We start from the raw sequence: 8,120 nt of genomic DNA, 5'->3' as shown, positions 1-8,120 counted from the left end.
TATCCTGATCTACTATTTGCCTGTTGACAGAAAACAATTTCGTTGACAAACAAATTACACAACCAGTCAAGTAAGACTCATCTTGATATAGGACTGTGGTTCCCTATCATTAATCTTAATGTATGAGCACTTCGTAGAATGTAGAATGCTGGGGCGTAATCAACGTTCAGTTAATCAATTTATAAATGACAGCTCTGAATATCATATTCGAAAAATGTACATACAGGCAAAAAGAAATCTTGAGTCACATTCAGCATAGCAGAAAAACCGACTTTAAAGAAACATTTATTCATGTTAAATATTTCTGACTTTGAATAGAAATATACCAATTCGATAGAAGAATACTGTTATATAGAAAGTTGAGGGACATAATTGTAAAAGTGCACGTGATCGTCGGAGGAAAAAAAAATAAGTCACGCCAGGCGTTGACAAATTAGTTCGAATTTGTAGCAGGGCATACGAGGTCGTTAACCTGTGAGATGTGCAAACCAATGTTAAACGTGGTGGTGGCATCTCCTTTTCCTTCAGTTTTCAAATATAACTTTTTGGATAGACTCTCTTGTAATTTGCATCTTATCCAAGTTTCTTTCAATCCGTCATGTTTTGGTAATGTCAGTTACACTTCATGATTATACATAGACGAAAAACTGTCAAACGTTCTAAGCACCCAAGTAATGATAGTGGTGATGGTTTTAAAACTATTGTGGAAATCGTTGGTAGATTCTTTCACCTGAATCATCCTTTATTGGCAACCTCATTTCTTACATCGTAACTCTTTTGTGACCTTGTTATGCTACATTTTGTTAGTATAATCAATCGAAGTAGCTGAACTTACTCATTTAAACATTGTCGTTAGGATGATGGATAAGATGTTATTATACCATCTCTTCTTCAAATTCCAAGATAAGAAATGTATTATATTCGTGATTACGCAATATACTTTCACGCACTGTAAAAAAAACTGATTGCCAGGAGAAATTCCCCTGAGACTATCGGTAAATACATTTATCGCAAAAGATCCGATGATCGCAACTTGATTTTACCTGACAAAACAAGTTAATTCATAATACAGTGTATGCTCTGTTGGCAATTTGCAGTGATTATGGTGGCAAAGTGAAATCTGCTATTCGATTGGGCTCTATCATGAAAATATCATGGAAATAAGATGTCTCCTTGTACCCAATGGGGCCAGCTCTACTTTTTAACGTGTTCTTTGCTTGCTACTCTGTCCACACGCGTGATTAAAGCACAAATTTATCTAAATCTGAACCCGGGCTTATCATTTATGATGTTGTAATGTATACTGCGAATGTCCTATCCAGTGTTCACTCTTATTTCTATGAATTTACTTTTTGTCTGATTCTTATTTCTAAAGATGCAGCAGTTAGAGTTGGACCTGGGGCATTCAATAGACATCATGGGAGAAGACTTGGCCAAATGGGTGTATTTACTGCCACGTCTTTCGAGCTTCAGTATGAAATGCAGCTATGACTTGCTCGATAATTTCATCCAAACAGCTACCAACTTGGTGCCATGCAGCCAGGTATATAACCTGAAAATACACATTATGATCGTTGACAATGAAAATGCTTTTGATTTTTAATTCCTCTTCGTAAAAAAACAACAACAAACAAACAGACGGCATAGTCATTGTCACAGAATTACATTTAACAATGTGAAAAGATTTCACACTGTGTTTGCAATGTGTTCACACTGTCTCGACTGTCATGTGTGTGTTTCGCATCATGTTTCAAGTTGTGTTTCACACTGTGGGACACTGTGTTCTTTCCAGCTGGGGTACCAAAGTCTTGCTCGGTGAAACAATTTATCCATCCCAATGAAATCTACTTGTTGAAGGAATGCATAAACATGTCATTTTTGTTTCTTTTTTACCAATCACGTGAAACTGTCGTCTACCACTCTCAAGATGTACACTGATCTACATTTAAGAATAATGTGATATGGCGAAGGCATATAACAAGTCGCCATTGCTTCAGTTCTATTCTATTCTGGTTACGTCTTTCAATACAGGAACCACGAAACTTTTTTATCACTTTTTAGTGTGGGAGGATGCGGGACAAAGGGGTTCAAGGGTCATTGTTCCCCCCCCCCCCCCCCCTCATCTAAAGACGGAACCCTCACAAAATCAATTTTTGTGATTTTTTTTCTCGATTTCTGTTTTGTTTTGTTTTCTTTTCTTTTGGTTGGAAGAGCCCAAAGCCAACCCCTCCCCATCCTGATACTGCAGTGATTTCAAATAGCTATGCTTGATTTGCTTGATATGATCTTTGACATTGGACAGTATAGATCAGGACCTTGACCGAAGCTATATCTCTGGCAAGTGGTGACTTTTCTCACTGAGTCAAAGTGATATCAGTTTCCATTGTATTGATGTGTTTTATCATAGATTTTCCATTTCCATCAACAAAATTCACTTTTTACAAGCACATTATAATATATTTTTATATAATTATGTATACGTAGATAGATGGATAGATACATTTATACATATACATGATTTATATGTAGTGTTGATCCCTATGTTCAGAATATGCATTCGATTTATTGCTATATTTTTCCTCTTCAGATACGCGAGCTTTGCATCAACGTCGGTCATGCCGTCTGTTCAAAGCCAGTAGTACCAGAAGGCCTGGCTGAATTTGTTTGTCACTTACCCCATCTTGAACACGCCGATCTCAAAATCTACAGGACGATGTCTAAAACGTTCTCCGAAACAATTGCTTCACAGGCCACATGCTGTAAAGTAAATATAATTCCTTAAATTTTCGACCATTTTTGTTTATAAGAAAAAAGTGTAACTTTGAAAAGTCATAAAGACATTGTCAGCATTTCTTGACACGACCTCCGTGTTCGCCATGGCCATGTTTTCAGATATCTTCTGTCCACCCGGGAACATATCATTTCTGATACCTTACAAAGCGTGTGATTGTTTTTCCTCAATCCAAAAAAAAAAAAAAAAAAATATCTGTAACATCAGAACTTACCATAATTTAAGAGTGAACGAAATAACACGAAAAAGGATTAACTGATAGGTATATCTGCCCCTACCCCCCCCCCCAAAAAAAAGTATAAAAACGTAATTAGAAGGAAACGTGTTGATACTGTAAGATACTGCAAGCAACTGATTGTGCCTCACTATCAGCACTAACGAGTAATGCATAAATTACCTCCAGCTATTCGGCTATATTGGTTGAAGAATGTACGAATTGATGGAATATAAGGTGTGTTGCCCTTATGTAGGTCCACTATATTTAAACGTACATTTCATATCTTCACTTGTTTGACACTTCCCATAGCTGGAGAACATTATCGTCAATGAAAAGCCAGTGACCGATTGGATCAATCAGTGATTATAGAAGGCACGACTCAGGTAAACATTGTAAAGTGTTTGATTTCTTGTTTTTTAGATGATCTTGTGATTGAAACACACACACTAACACACACACACACACACACACACACACACACACACACACGAACACATACAAGCACCCACACACTCACACACCCACCACACGACACACAGTATTTAACATACATAGGTGTATAATTATGGGAATTCAATCCGACGTTCGAGGCCGGTACCGTTGCAACGTGAAAGTGCACCACAGGCGGTGAAACTATGTAGGAATGTTACTGAAATCAAAAGAAAATCAAATGTCACCAAATGAACAAAATGGTACGGATGTCCTCAAATCTGTAAGAAGTTCACGAGACTAACGTAAATTGCTCCGAAATAAACATTTCACATTGCCGAATAAGTAACGACCAAAACCAAAACAAAACATACAAGCAGGCAAGCAGCATATCAACATCAACGTCTGCACCAAGTATATGTCTCATTCTCCAGCTATTGGTTGACAGTCGTAATTGCTACGTAGTTGAAGATTTCCTTTCAATGTGTGTGAAATGTTATCAAGACTTTTTAGTTTTATTTTTATGTTTTCTTTCTATGTTCTTCTTTGCAATCACTTTCCACAGGTCTTCCTCCATGGGTCGTTGTGGGGAGTCACTGCTAACAGGTTGCTTGATGATAAGTGAAAAGAAGAACGCTATCTTACTACTTTATCAGTATCACGGCATTAAGAACACCACATGAAACTGCAGATATTTCTTGATCGGCGGTATAATAGATATGAGAGTAACGATTACCAGAAATAAAGGGTACGGTACGTATGTGGGAAGACAGAACAATTTTGGATATACAGCTGACCATGTCTCGTAGCAGACTCGACTGAAGAACCTCGTATACTGCATTGAGTGAAGAAGACAAGTCTATAAATGTTAATCGTAACCACCACTACCACCACAAACAGCAACAACAAACAGTCTGTTGTACATGTAGATCAGAAACCAGGATGTTTGTGAGCGTTGAACAGTAAACTTGGGTTTCATGGATAATCGCTAATATGTGAATTAATGCTACTCTGCTAACTGAGAGGGATTTTCATGGCAGACGGAACGGTGAATCAATAACCAAAAGACACAAAACCCTCACGGACTGCTTCTTAAATAAGCTTTCTGAAAAAAAAAAATGAGTACTAAACATCGTGACCTTAAATGCTACATACCTTTCGGTAGGCGTGATACTTCTGTACGGTTGACACAGCTGGCCAATCTACATGTATAAAGCAGTGGTGGCAAATTTGAGGCTATGAATATGTTGTTTCTATGTAGAAAGAATGATTTGTTGTGATGATTTCAGACAAAGAGATATTCTTGTTATCTGATTATTACAGATAAACCGTTAATTGGATTCAACCAGCCTTTGGTTTTCAATGACAAGTGATATATAATCATTGAAAATAATGAGAAATGTACGTCTACAGTGCTTCGAGACGAAATATGCCTCCGCTGTGATGCTTTCAATATACTGGTACTTGCCCTTTACTGTGTACCATGCATTATAAAGGGGCTGTCAATTATCTTCCGACGTACGAATAGCTTCATGTTGCAAGGAGCACTAGACGTACAGCTTGTAATAATACAATGCAGAAAATGCTTCACAAACAAGTGGGCTCAATATTGAGTGTTTATGAGTAAGGATAATACGTTACGGTTTTCTTTTTTCTTTTTTAGATGAGTATCATACATTGTTGTCGTGACAGTGTTTAACTTAAAATTCGATAGACTTGTACGTATGACGTGATGTATAATGATTAAGCCGAGTGCAGTATATTTACTGAATGGTGACCCCGTTGCTTCTTTCGAGCATTTATGCCGCTTATGTCACTTTTTTTTTCGGGGGGGGGGGGGGTAGGGTAGTAGTTTTGTTTTGTTTTGTTTTTCAAACAAGCTCACAGTGCCTTTTAAGTGAATGTATTTGCTTCGTAAAGTGGTACTTTAAAAAAGAATCATAATGTTTCATCGTTGTGTTACGTATAATGTTCAACTGTAATTCATATTTCACTCCGTAGTTGTACAATGTGTTTGATATTGTGGATAGGTAAAATGCAAGCACTCTGAAATGTGTATTGACAGCAAAATGTGCTAATCAAAATAACAGAGACTCCATTTTAATTTGTGAAATGTGTTGTTGATATCTTTTCTCTCTTCCATTTTGTTGGGAGCGATGACCTATCCTTGACAGTAATAGAGCGTGCAGTGTATATGAGACTGATTGAAAGAGTAAGAATTATATCGCTGATTTGCATTCATGATACATAAGGTGATACGTGTATACATTTGATATTCTATTGAATATGGAACAAAATATATTACGGTAGATATTTTCTTACGATGTGGATCTTATTATTTCTAAACTGTATATTATATGTGTCATTTTTTTTCGTGCACCCTCAAAACCTTATCATCGAGCGTGTTATATAATACCAAAATTGATTACTATGCACTAGATCACGTTTATGCAGTTGTGATATTGTAGAGTAGTATGAGCATGGAATGGCAACAAATAATGTGAATATAGAATATGTTTCCCTTGACATTGGACAGAAAATCCAGTCAATTTTCCACTCTCTTACCCCAACTGACATTTATTATGTATAGTGACAACAAAATGTGCTAAACAAAATAACTGAAACTCGATTTTGCTTTGTGCATTGTGTAGTTGATATCTTTTCTCTCTTCCATTTTGTTGGCAGCGATGGCCTATCCTTGACAGTAACACAGCATGTAGTGTACATGAGACTGATTAATAGAACAAAGAATTATATAGATGGTATAATATATGCATTCATAATTATATAGATAAGTTGATGCATGTATACATTTGATATTCGATTGAATATGGAACATAAGATATTACGGTATTTATTTTGGTACGATGTATGTCGTATTATCTCTAAACTGTATAGATCTATATGTGTTTTAATTTTTTTTTTCTTCGTGCACTCACAAAACCGTATTTTCGAGCTGCGAAATGCATCACGCAACACGTGTTATAATGCAATACTAAATTGATTATTATGCACTAAGTCATTTTTATGCAGTCGTCGTGATATTATAGAGTAGGATAAGTATGGAGTGTCAACAAAATTTGACTAAAATCTGTCCCCTTTGACTTAGGACAGGTAATCCAGTCAAGGTTTCCACTCCCCTTACCCCTCCCATCTTGTTTGAATTGTGGTACAGACCTGTGTTCACGCCCCATGCGTCTTTCTCTCACGAACTCCTTGAAAGTTTCCTGAAATGTTGTTTTGCAAAATTTATTTTCCTTCTTCTGTGCTATTACATGTATTTTCAGTCTTTTCGCTTTGGTATAAGGCGCCTTAAGAAGCATTTAATCAATATGGAAAATGGCGCTAAAGAAATTGAATGTATTATCACCATTATTATCTACATTAATGTTATATTATGAAGTGTTTGTTCGCAAAAACCGATAATTCCATATTTGCCAAATGGAGATAGGGCCTATTTGTAATTAATGGTCAAGAAAAATAAAGAAAATAATAAGATTTTTTTTCTTCTTTTGACCATAACTTCAAAAATGTACCTTTATATGTTGTGACCAATATGTCATTTAAAGGGTATTATTTTGTACTTTATGACAGAGACCGTCCTTCAAAAACTTTAAAAATGGACTTATCGGTTTTTGCGAACAAACTCTTCCTTTATTATCATTATTATCATTAGTAGTACAAGTTGTAGTAGTAGTAGTAGTAGTAGTAGTAGTGTTATTATCATCATGATTTATATCAGTCTAAGTTTGTCCAATGGTAATGTTATGCCAACAGTTTTAATAAAAAGCGAATTTTCTTCTTTTTTTGGGGGGGGATGTAGTCGATTTTTCATAGCTTTATTCCTGTGAAAACACAAGAATAGGGAACGGATGTCTGTCAGGGAAAATTGTCATTCTATTCATCCATTTATACAAGAGCTAACACTTTCCAGTCCTTGGCGCCACCTCCTTGAAAGAAGAAAGAAATATCGTGTGTCAGAATATTGGAACTGTGTTGTTTATTTATTTGTGTAATTGTTTGGGGTAGAAAAGCGCGTCGTGACACAACTACTCTTTAAGTTTTTGTTTTCTATTGCTGTGGTGGGTTTGCGTGGTTGTTTGTTTGCTAAACTAAAAATCCATTTCTGGCGACTTTTTGTTGGTTTTGTGACACTGGGTCACAAAAATAACAATTTGCTGTGTTTTGTACTACAGTTAATTTCATTTTCTTTGTTCGTAAAATTCTATCCTTCGTAGAAAATGTAAGTGTTTCAAATTATGTTATCGTATTTTCGTTTGTACATTGTATTCTTGAAGAAGTAATTGCCCCCCCCCCAAAAAAAAAAATGAAAAAGTTAAAATGTCAAATGAAACTTTTCAGCTTGCTATTATTTATCATCCAATTACAATAACCTTGTCTTATTACCATTGATTAAAACAAAAGTTGATGACTTTGATGGGAAAACAAGTTATCTCCATCATTGTTAACTTCAGCTATTTGATATTTTTGATCAAATATTGTAAAAAGCATATGAAATAGCAAAATATGGGGGGTTTGTGTGTGTGTGTGTGTGTGTGTGTGTGTGTGTGTGTGATTTGAAAAATAATCATTGTAATGCACCTACATTATACCGCAGCGAGGAACATGTATCAATGAATGGGTTTTATGTTACACTGTTTGGTGATGGACTTACTTTAAAAA

This window comes from Diadema antillarum, unplaced genomic scaffold (assembly GCF_040938485.1).
Source record: "Diadema antillarum isolate AM-2024a unplaced genomic scaffold, OU_Dant_1.0 scf00000051, whole genome shotgun sequence".
Lineage (NCBI taxonomy): Eukaryota > Metazoa > Echinodermata > Echinoidea > Diadematoida > Diadematidae > Diadema > Diadema antillarum.
This window is presented reverse-complemented; position numbering follows the sequence as displayed.